This window comes from Chlorocebus sabaeus, chromosome 5 (genome assembly GCF_047675955.1).
Source record: "Chlorocebus sabaeus isolate Y175 chromosome 5, mChlSab1.0.hap1, whole genome shotgun sequence".
Lineage (NCBI taxonomy): Eukaryota > Metazoa > Chordata > Mammalia > Primates > Cercopithecidae > Chlorocebus > Chlorocebus sabaeus.
The window spans coordinates 56226336-56248542 of NC_132908.1; positions in this window are offsets into that span (position 1 = coordinate 56226336).

Sequence of the window (22207 nt, forward strand, 5' to 3'; positions counted from 1 at the left end):
AGAGCAATGGAGAATGAGGTTTGGGAGGTAGGCAGGCATCTCATTATGATAAAGGTGATGATAATAACCTTGTCATTTGGAGGATTTTATTTTACTTTATTGCCTTAAAATTCAGTGCAGAAAAGTTGTTGACAGTAGGGGAAATAAACTTAATTCAAATTTTCTGTTTTTTAAAAAGTGTATTAGTCAGTTTTCATGCTGCTAATAAAGACTTACCAGAGACTGGATAATTTATAAAGAAAAAGGGGTTTAATGGACTCACAGTTCCACATGGCTGGAGAGGCCTTACAATCATAGTGGAAAGTGAAGGAGAAACAAAGGCACATCTCACATGGTGGCAGGCAAGAGAGTGTGTGCAGTGGAACCGCCCTTTATCAAACCATCAGGTTTTGTGAGACTTAGTCACTATCACGAGAACAGCATGGGAAAACCCACCGCCCATTATTCAATTACCTCCCACCAGGTCCCTCCCATGACACAAGGGGATTGTGGGAGCTACAGTTCAAGGTAAGATTTGCGTGGGGACACAGCCAAACCATATCAAAAATGAAAGAAAAGAGTGGACTTTAACCTTTATTTACAGGACACTGCGAGATATAAAATTCCACGTAGAAATAAGAAACCCATTCAGAGGACCAGCTTCATACAGTAGTACGTACAGGTTGAAAGTGTTCAAGTATAGTTGCAGTGTAAGAAGTGCTACAGTAACAAACTACATTTAAAAAGAGTTCTTAGTAGAGAAATAGTAAGACAAACTTATACCAAAACATGGTATACAACAACTTTGTATCTCAGCTACGTGATCTATAAGTTAGGGGTCCCGGGAGTTGCATCCTGCACTTGGAAGGTACAGCCTTCAGAGGTAGTTTCTGGCACAATATTTTGATCTTCCTCTTCCTTTATGAAAATAGACTTCTCAATTAAGCTTAATGAGCCTTATACACAGACTCATTTTCAAAGTTTTGTAGAGTTTCAATTTTGTCTAAGCATCCACATTCTTCAATCATTATACTAAGCTGTAGTATAATGATAACACTTATAATGAAGATGATGATAGAGATTTTAAAACTTCAAATTTGTAGAGTATGTGCTGAGCTAAAGCGTTTCACATAGTTCATCTTTAATTTTCACAGCAAACCTATGATATAGCTAGTATTGCTATTCCCATTTTTTATATGGGGTTCCATAAACTCCATTTGGTACTTTTGCTCGTGCCACCCTGTCCCACATCTTTCCACTACTCAATTTAAGTCCTACTCTTATCCAGTTCCAAATGAATTTCTGTCAATCTTTCCTGGAAGCTTTCTTCCAGTCCCTTTAGGCTTCAATGAGTGTGTTAGGAAGATCTTCCTGATATGTGGATTGATCAGGAAACAAATTGAAATATCATCTTAGGGACATGTGCATAATATGAAGCAGTATAGGACATTGTTTGAGGGTACCAGTTTAGAATGGGACATTTTGGATAATCTTGGGCAGCTTGCTTAATTCTTCTGTGCCTCAGTTTTCTAATACACAAAATAAATGTTGTAATAGAGCTATAGCAGAGGGCCGAAGTGAAAATTAAACTAATACATGCATGTAAATTGCTAAGATGAGAACATTGCCTAGATTTAGTAAATACTCAATTAATATTAGCTCTGTTGTTATTGTTATTATTTGCCCTTTTCTTCCCAGCTAATAGAATTAGAAAAACTATGTTAAATAAAATAAAAATGTCTACCTGAAGACACTGGGGAAAAAACACACATTTATCTGTCAGTAAGACGGTAGGTGGGAAAAGTGGAGAATGTGTGCTTAACATTTAGAATATCTTCTGTGTCACTGAGGAAATGGGTCACTGACCTCTTCCACCTTAATAAAATTGTTGCTTCATCTCCTATTGTCCATGTGGTCTTGGATAAATCATTTAAACTCACAGAATGCAAGTTTCTTCATCAGTATAGAAGATAACCATGAGTTAGTAAATCTAGGCCTTGTATTAGTTAATGTTTTTCATTTGTTTGTAAGATACAAAAGCAACTGGATATCTGGAGCCCAAAGGGAATTTGCATTACAGAAAACTTTGCATTTTAGGAAGGAGGATGCAGCCCGAAGAGCTCTTGAACATCAGAAGCAGAAATTGTGGGGTATTCCTTTAAGGCATCATGGTAAAATGCCTCAGCTACAATTATTTCTGTCTCTGAGTCTCCAATAAAGTGTTACACACCAGGAGGGGAGACTGATCTAGCTACAGATCCTTGGGCTTAGTGGCAGAGTCTTTTGTTTTAGCCCCAAAGAATACTAGAATTGGGAAAAGTCAGAACCCAAAGGTCAGGTTTATGAATAGATCTAATGCCTGACTCAGTTATAAATCTAGCATTCCTCTTTTATTGCTTTATGACCTTCAGCAAGTCGCTTTTCCCTCTCCAGGGACCTCTGGGAGAAGGATGAATACAACCAGATTAACTTTACATTTACTCCCAGCTAGGACTTATTTTTAAAATATGGCCTGTAGCTCTGCTCTTGCTGGCCTGTAGCTTTGCTCTTTGCAAGATCACACATATTCTAGTTTTAACATCTTTCTCTCTGCTTCAACAGTGATTTATGCCTGAATCTTCTGATGTCATTTTATTTGACTACTGAAAACACAACTAAAATGGCTGTATAATGGCTGCAGTTTAAAAATAAAAATTAAACATTACTGTATACACAAGTGGTGAGGTGATTAACTAGATGACAATCATGACTGTATACACAGAATGGAAAAAAAATACATTCCAGGAATTAATAACGGAATGAATGAGACTTGGCAGGTGCCACTGTCATCTAAAGGGAAGAAAAAGCTATCATTTGTAAAGGAGTTGATAGTTGAGAAAGTCAATATTGTGGGGATTACATTTTTTAAATCAGCCATGATTGACTGGCTTTTTCCATACTCTATCCTAGAAGTTAGACCATCAGAATGCAGAATGCAGATTTGCCCTCGACATTTGTTGAAAGTTAACGTGATAGTGAATTGAATAATGTCGAAATGCCTGCTTGTAAAACTTTAAGTATATGACTTGGTTAACGCAATGTCTTCAAGACAAGTCTGAGTCAATCACTGTGTTAATTAAAGAAGATAACAATGAAAGCCTCAGTTTCATTTGCTTTCAACATTTACTAAACAATTAACTACTTGCCAGAACTTGCCCCATGATAACAGTGACTCCACTTTATTCCATATCGCTTTCCCTGAGTCAACCACACTGTTTGGCATCCCCATGAAAACCACTTTCTTTCCTTTCCTTTTGGAGCCTTTCATTGTAGTATCTTTCTCCTTTTCTCTTCCACCCTTCCTCTTGGTTCTTATAATCTCCCACACCTTCATCACATTCATTTCTTCTTTAGATGGATTTATATGATACTTCCTATTAAAAAATAAAGAAGAGGTGGAGATTTACATGACGAATCAAAGCCCTTGAGGTTTTTTTTTCTCCCCTTTTTAAAAAGGTAATAGCTAGAAAATATAGAGCATCTTTCTTTTTTTTCCCAAAGCAGTACCCGCATTAAGTCTGGCTCTGAATGTGCTCATTCCTCCTGCTCTTTTTTGATTAAACTTGTGATGTGTTTATGTCTCATTTTATCTGTGCCTTCATCTGCAGACATTCTCATGCCCCTTTGAAGCCAGATGCGGCATAAATCTTAAATAAATAAGTAAAAAATATGATAGAAGATCACTACTCGGGTGAGCTTATACTGTAAAAATGAATTCCATAAGCATATAAATATATACGTGAATTCTGAAATAAAATACCATCTGCTTTTATAGAAAAAAAATCACATTAATTTTATATCACAACATGTTATCCTGTGGAAATTCAATCCAGCGATATAAATAATGAAAATATCTAAATATGTGGAGCTCAAATGATCTTGCTTCTGCCAAATTAAAAGAATTTTTTTTTTCTTTTTTTTCCCACAATAATGTGCACTTCACTGAGTTAGATTTTAAAGTCTGGAACTGGCAGATTTCCCCAGAGTTGCATCAGATATCAGAATCAAGGGTTATTAACATTACAAAGAGCACCACTGTCCTACAGCGTCCCCTTTATCATTTTGAGCAGCTGCCTCAAGGCAACACATTTAACCTTGGGAAAAGTGATAGAAATTCTGGGTAGTCAAAACCTGCCAGTAGATTTCCTCAACTGGGATCTACTGTAAAGCTTTATTTAGCTGCAACACAGGAGGATGAAACCTTTATCATTTGATGTTTATCATTTTCATTCATCGCTTCTAAATCCCCTGAATACTGTTACTGTTACTTATAAACAGCAATATTCTGTTTGCTGGCAGGTCATTCATTGTTTTCCCTACTGAGAATGCCACTACAAAGAAAGGTCTCCATGAAGGGTGTGCTAAATAATTAAACATAGATGCATAGATTATTTACTTCTAGGTATTTTAGAGCTAGGTGCAAAATTTGACTTTCTTTTTCTTTTTTTCAGAATGTGGTCTATTTTCTGTTTTGGCTGAAAAAAGCTCTTGCTTTCGTGGCTACTTGTTTAAGATTAGAAATCAATTAGAAACAGAGCTAGTGACTGAGTAGTGAAGGGGTGTGCTTAAAAATGACTGGTGGCATTTACCATTGACAAAAGCAAAGTTGGTAAGATTTCTCAAGAGATTTAAGACTTTTTATACATGTGATCCAGTAATTTCAGTTCTGGGAATCTATCTTATGAGGATACTCTTAATTCTCAAGACTGGGCTACTGTTTTTTGCTAGATACTAATCTCTTTTAATTCTTAAAACAACCCTATAAATTCAACATTATCAATGAGGAAACTGAAACACAGAGTGTTTTCGCAGCTTTCTAAGATCCCACAGATAGGAAATAGTAAAGTCAGGTCTTTAAGCCAGGAAATCAAACATCAGTGTTTGAGCATATAAACACTAAACTTCAACACTTTGTGCAAAATTTATCCCCTAAATTGTATGTTACTATTATATTTCTGAATATGTAAAAGTTGAAAAAAAAGGGAATGATTATGTGAATTACATCAAATGTTATAAACTAAGTTTTTATATTGACAGCTTTTAAAACATAATCCTGAATGTTACTGTAGAATAAATGTTAATGCAAAGTAAAAACACATTTATTTAAGCTATGAATAGCAAAAAGATAGAAAAAGCACCAGAATGCCAATAATGATTATATTTAAGTTGTGCAAATATATTAGGATATTTATCTCTATTCTACCTTTTTTCTGTTTTCTAATTATCTCTAATAAGTATATTATTGTAGAAATAATAAATACATTTATTTTGAAGTTGGACATTAAAAAAATGTCTGTCAAGGACACTGGAAACATGTTTTTAACTTTTTAAAGTTAAAAATCTACTTTCTTTTATAGGTCATTCTACAATCAGAAAAATAGAGAAAATATTGACTTTCGTCCTCAGTTTTAGTTGGTATATAAAGACTTATAGGACTTTCTGATACCAAGGTCAATGTACTAATCTATCTGAAAAGTTAGAGAACAAATTTTGCCTCAGGTCACAGAGAAGTTCAGATTTATAAAACTTTCAGATTATGTTTATGTAGTGACATCTGGTGTTACACCTTATGCCAAATCTAGAAATTCAAAAATATTTTAACATTTCCATTTTAAATTCATGGCTATTTGTATCTGTGAACTACCTGCCTACTCAGATATTTTCATTGAGGTATGATTGCTCGTCTAAGAAAATCAAGAGAAAATGTATTACTTGGCATGCTCTAGCATTTGCCCTATCTCTGATCAAGCAACCTGATCAATTAGCCAATTTACAGTATATTTTATTCCAGCTCCATTGAAAAACAACAACTATTACTACATTTTTTAAGCAGATGAAAATTCCTCACCTTGGGTGCCATATCTCTGATCCCCAAATTTGTGAATAAACTTTGACTCTGTATGTCACCTGGGACGCACATTACAGATTCCACTTTCTCCTTCCCATCTCTAATCTTATCTGTTACTTGTTTCTGGTATAGGAAGATTTATCCATTAAATGCTGATCTACATCTTCTTTATTGGCTTTCTGACTATTTTTGTCCTTAAGATCCTATTGATGTAACATGCCTCCCCCTGAATCAATTTATTTTCTCTCTTTTTCAATCCAGAATCCTATGTTTCTTCCAGTATGGTTAATGTTTCTTATTATTTTGCTCACCAAATTAAAGCTTGGAAAAGCTCAAGTTGGTTCCTCTTTTTTACAGATCAGTGCTATCCAATAAACCTGCAATGGTGGAAATGTTTTGTATTCACACAGCCCAATATGGTAATCACCGGCCACATCTGGCTACTGAGCACCTTGAACGTGGCTAGTGCAACTGAGAAGGTGAATTTTAAATTTTGTTTAATTTTACTTAACTTAAATTGAAGTAACCACTGTGGCCGGTGGCCACCATATCAAATAGTACAGATTTAGTATATCCCTGTAGATTAATAAAATCCTAACCTATTGTTATGTTTGGAGAAAAAGTGGAGCACACTGAAGCATTCATTTATTTTCACATTCCATTGATTGTCTCCCCTGTCTGTTATAACCTTTCCATTGTTTATCCTTTCTTCTCTTCCATTGTTCCTTGAGAATATGCGGAATAAATCATAACTGTTTGCCCACAAAAACCAAGTGGAGAGAATTCACCATGGAGAAAGCTTAAGACTTTCCTCCTCTTTAATCAATTCTACCTTCTAAGAGGAAGATTTCTGTTCAAGGACAAAACAATATAAATTTGACAGGAGCATCCCCTCCCTAGGGTTTCTAATATTCATGAATCCAGACCAGCCAATAAATTCTCTTCTTTGTGTAAGCTAATTTAAAATTAGTTTCTATCAGCTGAAAAGTTCTCCCTAATTCAAAACATTAGGATGAAGATCATTTGAATGATATATGTGAAATAGCATGGCACTGTGATTACATAAAAAGTGTTTTTTCCCCCAGATTTCATCTGATACCATGCAGAATGAGACTCACTTTTAATGGACCTGTTCACCTAGCACATTCATGGAAATCCTGTGATTCTCTGGCTTTGGAGCACAGAATTGTGTCTTAGAGTCCATGATTGTTTCAAATGTTCTGCCCTCTGGTTCCCTTAAATACTCTGATAGGTGTGAGTTGTTTTTGGACCTTATTAAGTGTGTCATTGATATTTTCCCTTGGCTTGATGCCACATGATGGGCTACAAGGTCTGCTGCAGCTTGGCGGTTTCCATGCTGGGCACAGCTGCCAGCATCTCTTTGCCTTCATTTCAGAGAATCTGATGCAACTGGCAAGAGATCAGAAAGCAAGCCAGAGAATAATTGGGGTTTCTCTTTAGCAAAGGAGAAATGGAAAAATCATCTTCCAGACCTTTTCTCTGCCCCAGCTGTTTTTGGGCAGGTCCACCATTTCACTGATGAAATATCAGATTTTTTCTTTATTTTTTTTCCTATTCACATGCCCCAGCTCACAGTGGGGAAACAGAATTGTCCCATTTTTATTACATTACTTGCTGTTTTAGCACAACACTGTGCTTGAAGTTACAGCACAAAGAGACAGCTGTTACACAGAAGGATATGCCCTGCCTGCTGGGAACAGACTCTCCAAATTCATCGCTGAGCCATAGATTGTGAATCAACTTATTAGTCTTTTCTAAAAGGCAAATGGAAGTGGAAGGACTGTCCTCTTCAGTTACTCAGTTGACTAATGCTTGGCTCATTAATATGATTTGGAGTCGGAAGTGAGAGAATCAAGAAAAGCTGAAACGTGTATACCTAAAGGCAAAGGGGAAGATATTGGAGGGTCACAAAAGGGAACAAGGAATGATACTATACAAGATGGAGAGAGAAGAAATGTAAAACTCTTTCAAATTAGTAAAATAAAAAGAATTAGGATGGGGATATAAAATTTATAAGAGGCCAAAATGCCATTGGGATGCTTGGTGAGTGTTCAGTATGATAAATATTGAATACAAAGCCAAACAATCTAAATTGTCTTGGGAACATGTTCATATCTAAGTAAGGTCTAGAATATTGATGGTAGCAAGGCTATGTTCACCTTCCTATGGTAATGCTAAAAGTTGAATATGAATTCTACACCATGCGAAGTGATTTGCTAACATCATTGTATTTACTCAGCATGATGCTTTCATGAAATAGATATTATTAATTCTATTTTACATATGAATAAACTGAGACTAAAAGCAGATAAAAACTTGACCATACTCACAGGGAGTTGGATCTAAACTCATGGGTGTGTGAACCCAAGCCTATTACCTTATCTCTATACTGACGCCACTGTGCAATGGCAACCGGTACTCATGAGCAGGGAACAATGACCAGCAGTCCTACATGGCTGATCCTCTTCAGCCAACAAGCTCTAAGCTCTTGACTTCATAATCCCTGACACATTTCCTATTGCTCTTCTCTCCTTTTTGTCTATGGGCTTCACCTTTTCTTTGCCTCTTTGCTGCCATTGTCTCTATTGTGTTACACAGAAATGGGGAAGGACTTGGGTATTTGGCATAAGGGGAGAAATATCTTGAGGAATGGAGGGATTTGGGTGGGGTTAGAAAAATTGGCATGAACTTGATTTATTTGATAGTATTGAGAAAATCAAACTAGTCGAAGTGAGTAAATAATGATAATTTTTTAAAAGGTTATTTTAAATAACAAATTCTTTTCCTTGGTTCGTTTGCTGTAAATACATACCAGTTATTTTTTAAGGCTTTAATCATTATCCAGAAATTTAAAATAATATTATTATGTCATCTAAAATTATTTTTCTTAAAAAATTTCAAGTTTCTATTATGAAAATCAAGATATATCATGTTGTTCTTAAGCGTTAGAGCAGTACTGCTAGAAGCAGTTTGGGAAAAAGTGGCCTAAGATGATTTCTTCCCTTATTGTGATTGGATCTTTTTTTGTTTTGTTTTGTTTTGTTTTGTTTTGGTAGAAGACAGGTTAACTTCTTTTATTTCAGATACAAATCATTCATTCTTCCCTACTTTCATTTCTCCGTCTCTGTAGAAGTAAATGTTGGCAACTTCCAGAGTGTGTTTGATTTCAGTTGAATATCCTGAGGCTTTGGAATAGAAATTAAAAAGGACTTTTGTGGTCAAAATATCCCATCCATATTTCTTTTTTTTTTCTATTGAGGTAAAATTTACATAACACAAAATTCACCATTTGAATCATTTTAAAGTGTACAATTCATTCACTTTTAGTACATTCACAATGCAGTACAACCATCACCACTACCTAATTCCAGAACATTTTCATCACCCCAGAAAGAAACCCCATACTCATTAGGCAGCCATTCCTTATTCCCCCTTTTCCTCCAGGCCCTGCAAATCACCAATTAGTATAATTTGCCCTGAACCATCTATCTGGTTTTTCTATGCTCACATAAGCTTTTCCATAGGTTAAGCGATTTTCATGACTGCTTTTTCCTTGCCAGGACACTATCCCAAATCATATCCTTCTTGGGCCTTCTTGGGTTGATCACGCCCACCTTTTAGAGTTTGCAAGACTTATCATAAGCAAGTTTGTTTTATTCAATTGTGTTTTATATGTTTACTATAGTGAAGGGGACTTTGCTATGTTTGAGGTAGCTGAGAAGGGGCTACCCAGATCATCTGGTTCTTGCCTATGAGGAGGTGATAGTGAGAGATAGGAACATTTAAATGGACTATAATGGTGTATCATAGTGAAGGACCATAACACACGAAGGGTTAGGAGTCATGAATAATCAGAGCATGCTTTTTATAGAGGGTGGTCTGGCATCATTGTGGCTTAGTAGCATTCCTTTGTATACACTAAGTCAGTGAGAAAAAGTAAAGGTGAAGGCAGGCCGTGATGCTCACTGAGGACCACCTTTGTACTGGTTCCCTTGCCCTGCGATTGACTACTTTCTTTCTTTTCAACCAATCACTGGCTTTATAGTCCAGCTTTTGATAATTGTTTACGACTTTTCTTGCTTAGCAAACTATTACACATGAAATGTATTCCTTGGCTTATACATCAAAATAACAAAACAGGTGAAATAAACTCATTTTGCTGCTTGAATCTAAGATTAAATATAACTGAGATGCACCTACAGCACATGCAGCCCATGATGCAGAGCCCCCTGAGCAAGACCATCTTTCTTAATGTTCTTGTTAAATGAGAAGGTGTAGGTTTTGTTTTCCCCAATTTATATCTGTGATGGTGGCTCCAGACTAAGTATTTTCATATGTTAAAATATTATTTTCTCCAACTACTCACTCTGGTAACTGTAGCTCTTCATGACATTCTGAATTCCATTTAACACCTCCTGATATTTTAAGAAACTCAGAATTTTTATTCATTGATTTCTTAAATTTTCTTTTATATGATTGCAAAAAAGTAAAGATAATTTTATGAAATGCAAATGATGCAAAAAGCCTCCTGAATATATAAATGAGTGATGAACTAGGGGCAAAGAAAAAGTGAGAGAGCTGGGCATGGTGGCTCATGCCTGTAATCCCAACACTTTGCGAGGCTGAGGCGGGTGGATCACTTGAGGTTGGGAGTTTGAGACCAGCCTGACCAACATGGAGAAACCCTGTCTCTACTAAAAATACAAAATTAGCCAGGCGTGGTGGTGTATGCCTATAATCCCAGCTACTTGGAAGGGAGGCTGAGGCAGGAGAATCGCTTGAACCTGGGAGGCAGAAGTTGTGGTGAGCCCAGATTGCACTCCAGCCAGGGCAACAAGAGCGAAATACTCTGTCTCAAAAAATAAATAAATAAATAAATAAATAAATAAATAAATAAATAAACAAACACAAAATGAGAGAATCCTGGGTTGATTAAAGATGAAAAGAAGCACATTGTGAGTTAGAGATGAGCTACCTATTTCTCTGGCATCCTCCAGGGAATTCACAGACTTTATCATTCAATACCCCTTGTAATTATTTGTAACTTTGTCTTCACTTTCATGAGATGGTGAGCTCATTATGAGCTCCTCAATAATATTCTGCATCTTGTCCAGTAAAACCCAATAATGGGTCCTTGGCCCAGAACATTTCTAGACAATGTTTGTATAAATCCCTTGCACTGTGAGAATTAGTATGAATTATTAAAAGAATCATTGAAAGAACAAATAATTGGCAAACATTTCCCTAATCTGGAGTTTGGGGAGCTGCCAGGAGGTGAAGGTAAATGGGTAGAAATTCCTGTTCGGGACTAGTTTAGAAGATAAGGCTTCAGTATTTCTTTATGGTCAAAGTTAAGCAGCCAGTGCCACACAGATATGACTCATGTAATCTTTGGAAACACAGGATGTGGTGAACTCTAAGCTTATACAAACTTGGAGAAAATTATTGATCCTCTAGCATTCTTTATGGGAGCTTATCAAGCCCAACTGAGAGATACTTTCACAATGATTTATATGCCCCAATATTATGGTATTATCTCTAGTCTCTTCCCAATTCCATCCCTGTCCATTACTATGAAAACTGATGTAATCAAAGGGACAGGGGCAGAGGCAAAGGGTGTCTGGTGTTTTATTTTGTCTGAGGGTCATGTTTCAGGCCTTGCTATTTTATCATGGACCCCACCATCAAATAGGCTGTGCCCAGGTAATTACCTGGAAAAAAAAATGTCTTTGCTGCTGGAATCTAAGATTTTTTTTTTTTTTTTTTGAGACAGAGTCTCGCGCTGTCGCCCAGGTTGGACTGCAGTGGCCGTATCTCAGCTCACTGCAAGCTCCGCCTCCCGGGTTCACACCATTCTCCTGCCTCAGCCTCCCGAGTAGCTGGGACTACAGGCGCCTGCCGCCACGCCCGGCTAGTTTTTTTTTTTTTTTTTTGTATTTTTTAGTAGAGACGGGGTTTCACCATGTTATCCAGGATGGTCTCGATCTCCTGACCTCGTGATCCACCCGTCTCGGCCTCCCGAAGTGCTGAGATTACAGTCTTGAGCCACTGCGCCCGGCCGAATCTAAGATTAAATGTAATTGAGATGCACCTACAGCACATGCAGAGCACATGACACAGAGCCCCCTGAGCAAGACCATCTTTCTTAATGTTCTTTTTAAATGAGAAGGTGTAGGTTTTGTTTTCCCCCAGTTTATATCTGTGATATAAATTGGCCTAATTACCCTAAAAAAAAAAAAAAAAAAAAAAAAGAAGCAGCAGCCAGTGCCATAGACTCAAATATCATGGCCTAAAGGGTGCTCCTGATAGGAACAAATCTGACCATGGATTCGGTCAACTTTGGTGGAAACACTGGCATGCTGATTAGGAACTCCGTGGCCCTGCACAGACCCACTAGCTTTTCCCTGTTTGAATCAAAGTTACAGTTTTCAAGATGTGAAATTTTGACACTACGATCTATGTTTCCGAGCATATCGCTTCTCTCAAGCTTCACTTTTACTAGCCCTTCTCAATTTCTCTTTGCCTTTATATTTTTACATTCTTTTAGTTTTAGAGAATTGCAGTGTAGCATTGTTACAGCTTTAAGCCAAGAGTGTTTTTAATTTGTTTTCTTGAAATGGCTAGTACTTCAGTTATCTATTGCTGCATAACAAATCACTCAAACTTAGTTATGGGAAGAAGCAGCAACTACTTTGTTATGTTCATGGATTCTGTGGGTCAGACATTCAGCAGGACACATTGGGATAGATGGCTTCTTTCTGTTCCATGACATGGGACCTGTGAGACTTGAATGGATCATCTAGAGCAGGGCTGTCCAATCTTTTGGCTTCATGGGCCACACATAAAATACACTAACACTAGTGATAGCTGATGAGCTAAAAAAATTGCAAAAAAAAAAATCTCATAATGTTTTAAGAAAATTTACAAATTTGCGTTGGGTCACATTCAAAGCCATCCTGGCTACATATGGTCCACAGGCAACAGGTTGGACAAAGTTGATCTAGAGGTTTCTTCACTCACATGCCTGGGATATGAGCTGAGATAACTCAAAGGCTAAGCTAAGCTGGGACTGTGGATAAGAGCACCCATGTGGGGACCTTCTCACTTGTGTTTTCGCAGAAGGGGAAGCAACATGAGAGCAGGTGTTTAAGAGAACTAGGGACAGTGCCTCTTCTGCCACACTTCCTTTGCTGAAGCAGTTACAAGCTTCTCCCTCTATCCCTCAGGTTTGAGGGAAGGAGACATATACTCAATCTCTCAATTGGGAGAAATGCCAAAGAATTGTGGACTGTTTGTTTATTGTGTGTCTATCATAACAAGGTAATTACCTGCTTGAGGTCCAGTGGTTCAATGCCTGTCTGTATAAAGAGTGTAGCTTACAGGGTTATCAAAAGGATTAGAAATAATCTTTGTCAGGATTCTGCACACTTTTTCCTTAAAGGACTAGATAGGAAATATTTTCAGCTTTGTAGTCATATGGTTTTTGTAGACACTACTCAATTTTGTTGTTGTGCGCTTTAGCAGCCATAGATAATACATACATGAATCCTTGTGGCTCTGTGCCACATTTTAATTTATGAATACTACAATTTTGAATTTCTTTTTTTTTTTTTTTTTTGGAGACGGAGTCTCGCTCTGTCGCCCAGGCTGGAGTGCAGTGGCGCGATCTCGGCTCACTGCAAGCTCCGCCCCCCGGGTTCACGCCATTCTCCTGCCTCAGCCTCCCGAGTAGCTGGGACTACAGGCGCCGCCACCTCGCCCGGCTAGTTTTTTGTATTTTTTAGTAGAGACGGGGTTTCACCGTGTTAGTTAGCCAGGATGGTCTCGATCTCCTGACCTCGTGATCCGCCCATCTCGGCCTCCCAAAGTGCTGGGATTACAGGCTTGCGCCACCGCGCCCGGCCTTGAATTTCATGTAATGTTCATGTGTCATGAAATACCATTCTTCTTTTAACTATTTGAAAATGTAAAGAACATCTTCACCTTGTGGGCTGTACAAAAGCGAGTGCCAGGTTTGCTGTTGAGCCATAGCATGCGGACGTAGGAACATAACCTTTCACAGTGCATGGTATGTGTTAGGTGCTGAATAATTATTACACACACGGTTTTTGTACTGGTACATTCATAGAGTCGTATCAGAAAGGCAGCTGGCTTGGTTTAGTTTCCTCAAGGGCACGGAGGTTACATAATACAATGTATAGATAGGTTAAAATAAAATTGTCATAGATATTTTAGAGATGACACAAATATTTCGCAGTGTCATGGGTTAGTGGAAAGTGAACAGATACTGTTATTACAAGTTGAACTTTCTCCACTTACTGTTTACTTGAACTTCGTGAGTCATTGACCTTCAGTGGCAAATAGGTCCTGATGCCAAAACATTGTGGAAATATCTCAATATGCATTACACTGTTTGGTATAGACATTTCTTCATATTTGTTACTAGGATGCTCACCCTTTCCTTTTATGTTTCTATTGCAACTCTGCCATTTTTTCCTTGAAACCATTCCTCAACCACATTTTTATTTACAGAGCACTCACACATGGCTTATTAAATGAGCACATAGTGAAGTGGTTAAAGATTTCATCTTCAGAGTCTAATGTCTTTGTCTTCAATACTTGGTTCTACCACTTGTCAGTTTTGTGAACTTGGGCAAGTTATTTCGCTTTTTGAGTTTCAAGGTTTTCACCTCTAAAGTAAGGAAAGGAATCAATGTATCCTGTAGAGCTGCACAAGCGTTCAATAAGATTGTGTATGACAAGTGCTGGTTTGTAGTAAATGCTTAGTAAATATTTGCTAAACCACACAGAGTACTGCAACTCACCTTGAAATTCCCTGGGCTCTGTGTTTACTTTATTGGGCCATTAGAGCTACTTCAGTGGCATAATTCATTAAGCGTGAGTCTGATGTGTTTGGTTAGCAGCAGAATGTAATGCTTTGTCATTAGTTAAATATTCATTTATAATTTTCTGGAATAACAGAATTTTAGCACAGTTATTACAAAATAACTGCTAATAACCATGTTATTGCAAAAATAAAACGAAAATATATATTTATTTAACAATTATATATTGAGCACCTATTATGTATTAGACAATATTTAGTTACTGAAGATATCACCAGTAGAGCTTTTAAAAACAGAACTTGCCAGACTCTGCTCCCAGATTTTCTGATATCATGGGTCTGGAGTGAGGGTCTGGAATTTGCATTAAAAAAAAATTTTTGTGTGTGTGACAAAAATATTATTTATTTATTTCTAACTTTTATTTGAGGTTCAAGGGGTACATGTGCGGGTTTGTTACCTGGTAAATGGTGTGTCTCAGGGGTTTGGTGTACAGATTATTTCATCCCCCAGGTAATAGGCATAGTACCCAGTAGGTAGTTTTTTTTTTTTTTTTCATTATTTCATATGTTTATTTGGTGTCTATATATCCTCTTTGCTGAGTTGTCTGTTTAGAAGATCTCTTGCCCATTTTTTAAAATTATACTTTAAGTTTTAGGGTACATGTGCACAACGTGCAGGTTTGTTACATATGTATACTTGTGCCATGTTGGTGTGCTGCACCCATCAACTCATCAGCACCCATCAACTCATCATTTACATCAGGTATAACTCCCAATGCCATCCGTCTCCCCTCCCCTCTCTCCGCAATAAGCCCCGGTGTGTGATGTTCCCCTTCCTGTGTCCTAGTGATCTCATTGTTCAGTTCCCAGCTATGAGTGAGAACATGCAATGTTTGGTTTTCTGTTCTTGTGATAGTTTTCTGAGAATGCTGGTTTCCAGCTGCATCCATGTCCCTACAAAGGACACGAACTCATCCTTTTTTATGGCTGCATAGTATTCCATGGTGTATGTGTGCCACATTTTCTTAATCCAGTCTGTCATTTGGGTTGATTCCAAATCTTTGCTATTGTGAGTAGTGCTGCAATAAACATATGTGTGCATGTGTCTTTATAGCAGCATGATTTGTAATCCTTTGTTTATATACCCAGTAATGGGATGGCTGAGTCAAATGGTATTTCTAGTTCTAGATCCTTGAGGAATCGCCATACTGTTTTCCACAATGGTTGAACTAGTTTACAGTCCCACCAACAGTGTAAAAGTGTTCCTATTTCTCCACATTCTCTCCAGTAGGTAGTTTTTTGATCCTCACCCTCCTTGCCTACCTTCTACCCTCGTATAGAGCCCAGTGTCTACTGTTCCCTTCTTAGTGTTCATGTGTACTCAGTGTTTAGCTCCTATTTATAAGTGAGAAAATGTGGTATTTGGTTTTCTGTTCCTGTGTTAATTTGCTTAGGATAATGGCCTCAGTAGCAACCATGTTGTGGCCAAGGACATGATTTCATCTTTTTATGGTGCCATAGTATTTCATGATATATATGTGCCCCATTTTCTTCATCTAGTCCATCACTGATGGGCATCTAGGTGGTTTCCATGTCTTTGCTGTTGTTAATAAAGCTGCATGCATGTATCTTTTGGTGCATGGTCTCTGTACATGATTCCATATTTCTCAGAGGTTTTGTTCATTCCTTTTTATTCTTTTTTCTTTGATTTTTGTCTGACTGAACTGATTCTAAGAATTGATCTTTGAGCTCTGAGATTCTTTCCTCAGCTTGATCTATTCTATTGTTAATACTTCTGATTGCATTACAAAATTTTTGTAATGAGTTTTTAAGTTTTACTAGATCAGTTTGGTTCTTTCTTAAGATAGCTATTTTGTCTTTCAGCTCCTTTATCATTTTATTGTAATCCTTAGATTCCTTGGATTGAGTTTCAACTTTCTCCTGAATCTTGATGATCTTTGTTGCCATCCATATGCTGAATGCAGTGTCTGACATTTTAGCCATTTCAGTTTGGCTAAGAACCATTGCTGGGGATCTAGTGCAGTTGTTTGGAGGTAAGAAAAATTCTGACTTTTTGAGGTGTCAGAATTCTTGCACTTTTTTTTGTTGTTGTTTGTTGTTTGTTTTGTTTTTATCTCTGTGGGCTGATGTTCCTTTAATCTTTGAAGTTGCTGTCTTTTGGTTTTTATATTTTTTAATGCCCTTAAGATTTTGACAGCAGTATAAGTTGGGTTTAGTCAACTAACTTCATTTCTGGATGTGGGTCAAAGGTCACCTTGGCACTCCTGGGCTGTGCGCTCTAACCTTGAGGGGCTAGAACCAAGCCCATGGCTTTGTTCTCTGGCTCCTACAGGTTAAACCTGCTGTGCTGAAGTGTTCCCAGTCTGCCAGCAACAACACTCTGATGAGAGGTGCTGGCAGAGGCTCTTTATTGGGGTGTTGGCGGTGGGATCTGCACTTGCATGTGCATGCTGGTAGTGGTGGGGCACTAGTGCAGTGGTTGTCCATGTGCACACGCGTGCTGGTGGCAACAGGGTGGCTGAGTGATGGTGTGATGTGGTCCACATGCTCATGTATGCTGGTGGGGCTGGGTAGTGGTTGCATGGTCTGTGTGCATGCCTGTGCCAGTGGCAGTAGGGTGGTGAGGTCCACACACGTGCACTGTTGGTGGTAGGGTGGCTAGGTTTATGCATGCATGTGCAGCAGCAATGTGGTGGGGGAGGCTGCAGGCAAGTGTGCACTGGCAAAATGGAGCAGTGAGGCTGCATGCAGGTGCATGTCGGCAGGGGCTCTTCTGCAGAAGCTCTCTGATGGTTAGACAGCATCTATTGGTGAAGGAGCTATGGCATTGACTACGGGGAAGTGCCCTGGTTGAGCATCTGAGGCTGTGTTGTGAGTGGGTGAGGCCAGGGAGAGACCCCGGGAAAGGCCATCAGACAGTGGGGTACTCAGATCAAACTGGTCCCATCCCTGTAGCAGGATAGCTCTGTTATGTCCAAGTTCAACAGTCAACAAAGGCCAAAGACTCTTGGCTCATGCCTGTAATCCCAGCACTTTGGGAGGCCGAGGTGATCACCTGAGGTCACAAGTTCAAGACCAGCCGGGCAAACATGGTGAAATCCCATCTCTACTAAACATGCAAAAAATTAGCTGGGCATGGTGGTGGGCACCTGTAATCCCAGTTACTTGGGAGGCTGAGGCAGGAGAATTGCTTGAACCTGGGAGGTGGAGGTTGAGGTCAGCCAAGATTGCACCATTGCAATCCAGCCTGGGCAACAAGAATGAAACTCCATCTCAAACACAAACAAAGAAACAAAAAACAACCAAAAAGAAAAGTGTGGTAAACTTTGGGGCATGGGTGTCCCAGGCCATACTCCATTGCAGCCTGAGCCAAACCCTCTGGGCTCTGCACGGGGTGAAGTCCTGTCACTGCCAACTCTCCAAGCAGTTCTTGCTGCCAGCTCAAATGTCTGTTGGTGTCATGGGGTCTCCTTCAGCTAGGATTCTGGAGGTCCATGGTGAGAGTGAGCTAGTCTATGTCCGTTTAACTCAGTACTTTCTTAGGAGCTGCTTGGGGCCCAGAATGAGTCCTGGTGCTTAACCATGCAGGTTTCCCAGCTCCCTCCCACTTCAGCCCAGGGTTTGCATGCTCTCTTTGTCTACTCTCAGTGTCTTCCTTCTGAAGATCTGCTCAGAGTGTGCTGGTCTCCTTGATGGTCTGGTCTCTTGGTGACATAAGCCCTTGTTGGCTGCATCTAGTTGGCCATCTTGGCTCTTCTTGTTTAGAATTTGCGTCTTACAAGTTCCCAGGAGAAACTAATTGCCCCAGGGTTACCCCTTTGATAACCACTAGTCTAGGTGACCTATAATTTTCCTCCTATTCTCTCAGTACAAATGCTTTTGTGCACAATAGCTCTTATTCATTGCACTGGAACTGTGTTAGGTATTACAGCCACAACAGTGAAAAATGCAGACAAAAATTCCTGCCCTCTTCAGTTTGACATCTTCCTACTTACAATGGATAACATATGTAAAGGACTTACTATGTGTCAGGAAACTTCCAAAGCATTTTATAAATATTACCCCACTTAAGCTTTTGAAAGACCCTGTGATGGAGATACTATTATTATTGCCATTTTACAAATAGGGAACTTTAAACTCAAAAAGTCTAGCAATGTGTCCATACTCCTATTGTGACATGTGACAGAGCTGAGAATTTAACTCAAACGGATTTGTTCCAGAGCCCTGCTCTTAGGCTAACATTCTACGTGAATGACTATTAGGTAGTGATAGTTTTAGTCTGTTCAGGCCGCCATAAACTGTGTGACTTAAAAACAATAGAAGTTTATTGCTCACAATTCTAGAGGCTGAAAAGTCAAGGTCAAGGGGCCAACAGATGTGGTGTTGGATGAGGGCCTGCTTCCTGTTCATAGACTACTGTCTTTTCACTGTGTCCTCACGTGGTGGAAGAGTGAGGGAGCTCTTCAGAGTCTCTTTCATAAGGGCACTAATGCTGCTCGTGAGGGTTCCACTCTCATGACCTGATCACCTTCCAAAGGCCCCACTCCCTAATACCATCATGTTGAAGCTTAAGATTTCAATATATGAATTTTGGGAAACACAAACATTCAATCTATAGTATTTTACTGTTGTACCCCCCAAATTCATGGTCTTATTACATAAAAATATACTCGTTACATCCTAACAGCCTCCAAAGTCTTAACTTGTCCCAGCAACAACTCTAAAGTCTAAAACCCAAGGGCTTACCCAAATATCTTCTAAATCAAATATGAATGAGGCTCAAGGTATGATTTATTCTGAGGCAAATTGCCCTCCAACTGTGAACCTGTGAAGCCAATAAAATTATATGTTTCCAAAATACAGTGATGAGACAGGCATATAAGCTAGACAATTTCATCCCAAAGGGAAGAAATAGAAAAGAAGAAAAGAGGAACAGATCACATGGAGTTTGTCTTGTCATCCAAATTAGTCACATGAAGTTTGTCTTTTAGTTTGGACATGTGATCTCAAGGCTCAAGAATAATTCTCCTTTTCTTAGCTTTTACTGGGAGGGCAAGAAAAAAAAAAAGAGTAATTCTCTTTGGCTTAATGCTTTGACATGAAGGCCCACTGGGTTAGTGATGTCACTTCCCCTGGCTCCATGGGAAGGTCCTACAGTGGCTCTGTCTGGGCCCTGCTCCAGTTGTGGCTGTCTGCTAGACCCCTACTCCTGTAGTTTCTTAGGAAGAGGTCACTGTTCTATGGCTTCAGGTGTCTGTGTCTTTTGAAACCTAGGTGGAGGCATCTATGCCCTCTGGCCTGTGCACTCTGTGCACCAGCACTATGCAGACACTGCCAAAGATTGAATTTGCTGCTTGTGCCCTCAGAGGGGTTGCCACTGTAGCTTGCACCACACTGTGGCCTGCTGAAGCTGCACCTGGGACAACTGAAGAGCACAGCACCAGAGTGTGGGCAGTGGAGCTCCTGATGTTAGACAATGCTGAGCCAGCATATGCCAGGGTCCTACAGGTGATAGTAGCCCCTCCTTTGAAACTGCTGTGGCCCTTGAGCCCTCACACTCTGGGTCTATAATGGGAGTGGCAGCTCCGGTGGTCTCTGAATTGTCTTCAGAGTTATTTTCCTGTTGTCTTGGAGAATTGTTTCTGGCTCTTATTGAGATGGCTGATCCAAATGAATCTCATTATCAACACTTAGCCACATCCTTAGCATTCTCATTTTTTGCAATATGGAGAGACTGGAATATTTTTCATTCTTTTAGTTCTGATTCATTTTTGCTTAATAATTTAATCTGTAAGTGATTTATCCTTTCTTACTTTTTGCTATATATATATATTCATGAGGAACCAAGCCATACCTTCAACACTTTTCTGAGAAATAGCTTCAGCTAAATACCTTGTATAAAACACTAAAACATAAAGACAAGCTCTTTGCCACTTTATAACAAGGATCACCTTTTCTCCAGTTTCCAATAGTGTGCTCCTCATTTCTGTGCAAGATTTCATTGGGATGGGCTTTACTGTCTATTTCTACCAACATTCTGTTCATGATTACTTAGATATTCTTTTAAGAAGGTTGAGGTTTTCTCTATAGGTCTCCTTTCCTAAGCTCTCATTGGAATCTCCTTTAAAGGTCTGCTCAAGGCAATTCAAGGCAATGCAGGCTTTTTCTAGCTTGCACCTCCAAATTCTTCCAGTCTCTACCTTTTACCCAGTTCCATAGGCACTTCTACATTTTAGGTATTTGTTATAGCAGCACACCCACTTCTCAGCACCAATTTCTCTCTTAATCAGTTCAGGTTGCTATAACAAAATGTCATACAATGACTAGTTTTTAAACAACAGAATTTTATTTCTCATTGTTTTGGAGACCGTAAGTCCAAGGTGAGGGTGACGACACGTTGAGTTCTGGTGAGGGTTCTCTTCTGGGTTGCAGACTTCTGACTTTTTGCCGTTGTTCTCACATAGTAGAAGAGTGAGGTGGCTCTCTGGAATTTATTTTAGAAGGGCACTAATCCAATTCATAAGAGCTCCACTGTAATGACTTAGTCACCCATGAAGGACCCACTTCCTAATACCATCACACTGGAGTTAGAATTTCAACATATAAATTTGGGGAGTGGGGAACACAAACATTCAGTCTATAGCAGTGAAAATATAGCTGAAAGGCAAATGGCAGAGAGAAGAACACGTTTTTGCTTAATTGATGGTGGTCATCATAAATTTGATACTAAAGAGTAAGTTAGAATAAAGAATTGAAAGGAAAAAAACAACCTTATAATCAACACAGCTAGGGAGTACTTGGCTTTTTTAAAAAGTTGAAAACTGTAAACATCTAGGTCCTTTCTTCAATCGCCTGAAATACAGTTAAAATTACAATAATGTTATTTTTAAGTGTAAAAAATCTCTCCAGAAGGTAATAAGTGGCATGGGAGAGTGGAGGGGGGCATTAAGGTAACTGCTCCAGGCATCAATTTGCATTTGAGAAAGAGTCTTCCGTAAGTAATTATCGTTTTAAGACTTTATTTCTGCTAGGTTTACATCACCTGACTTGTGATGGGAAAAAGCCTCCAAGGTACAAAGATTGGATTTAGCTTGTCCTGCCATTTAGCTTGCCTTGGAGTCTCCAACTTTTAGCCAGCATATCTATCCAAAGCCTGTTAGTTATCAATATGAATCATATATAAATACACAGAAAAAATGCCTGGGGCAGAGTATATACCTGATATAAGTCTATCTTTTTTTGTTTGGTTTTTCCTTTGGAGATGGAATCTTGCTCTGTTGGCCAGTCTGGAATGCAGTAGCATGATCTTGGCTCACTGCAGCCTCTGCCTCCCGGGTTCAAGTGATTCTCCTGCCTCAGCCTTTTGAGTAGCTGAGACTACAGGTGCACACCATCACACCTGGCTAATTTTTTGTATTTTAGTAGAGGCAGGGTTTCACCATGTTGCCCAGGCT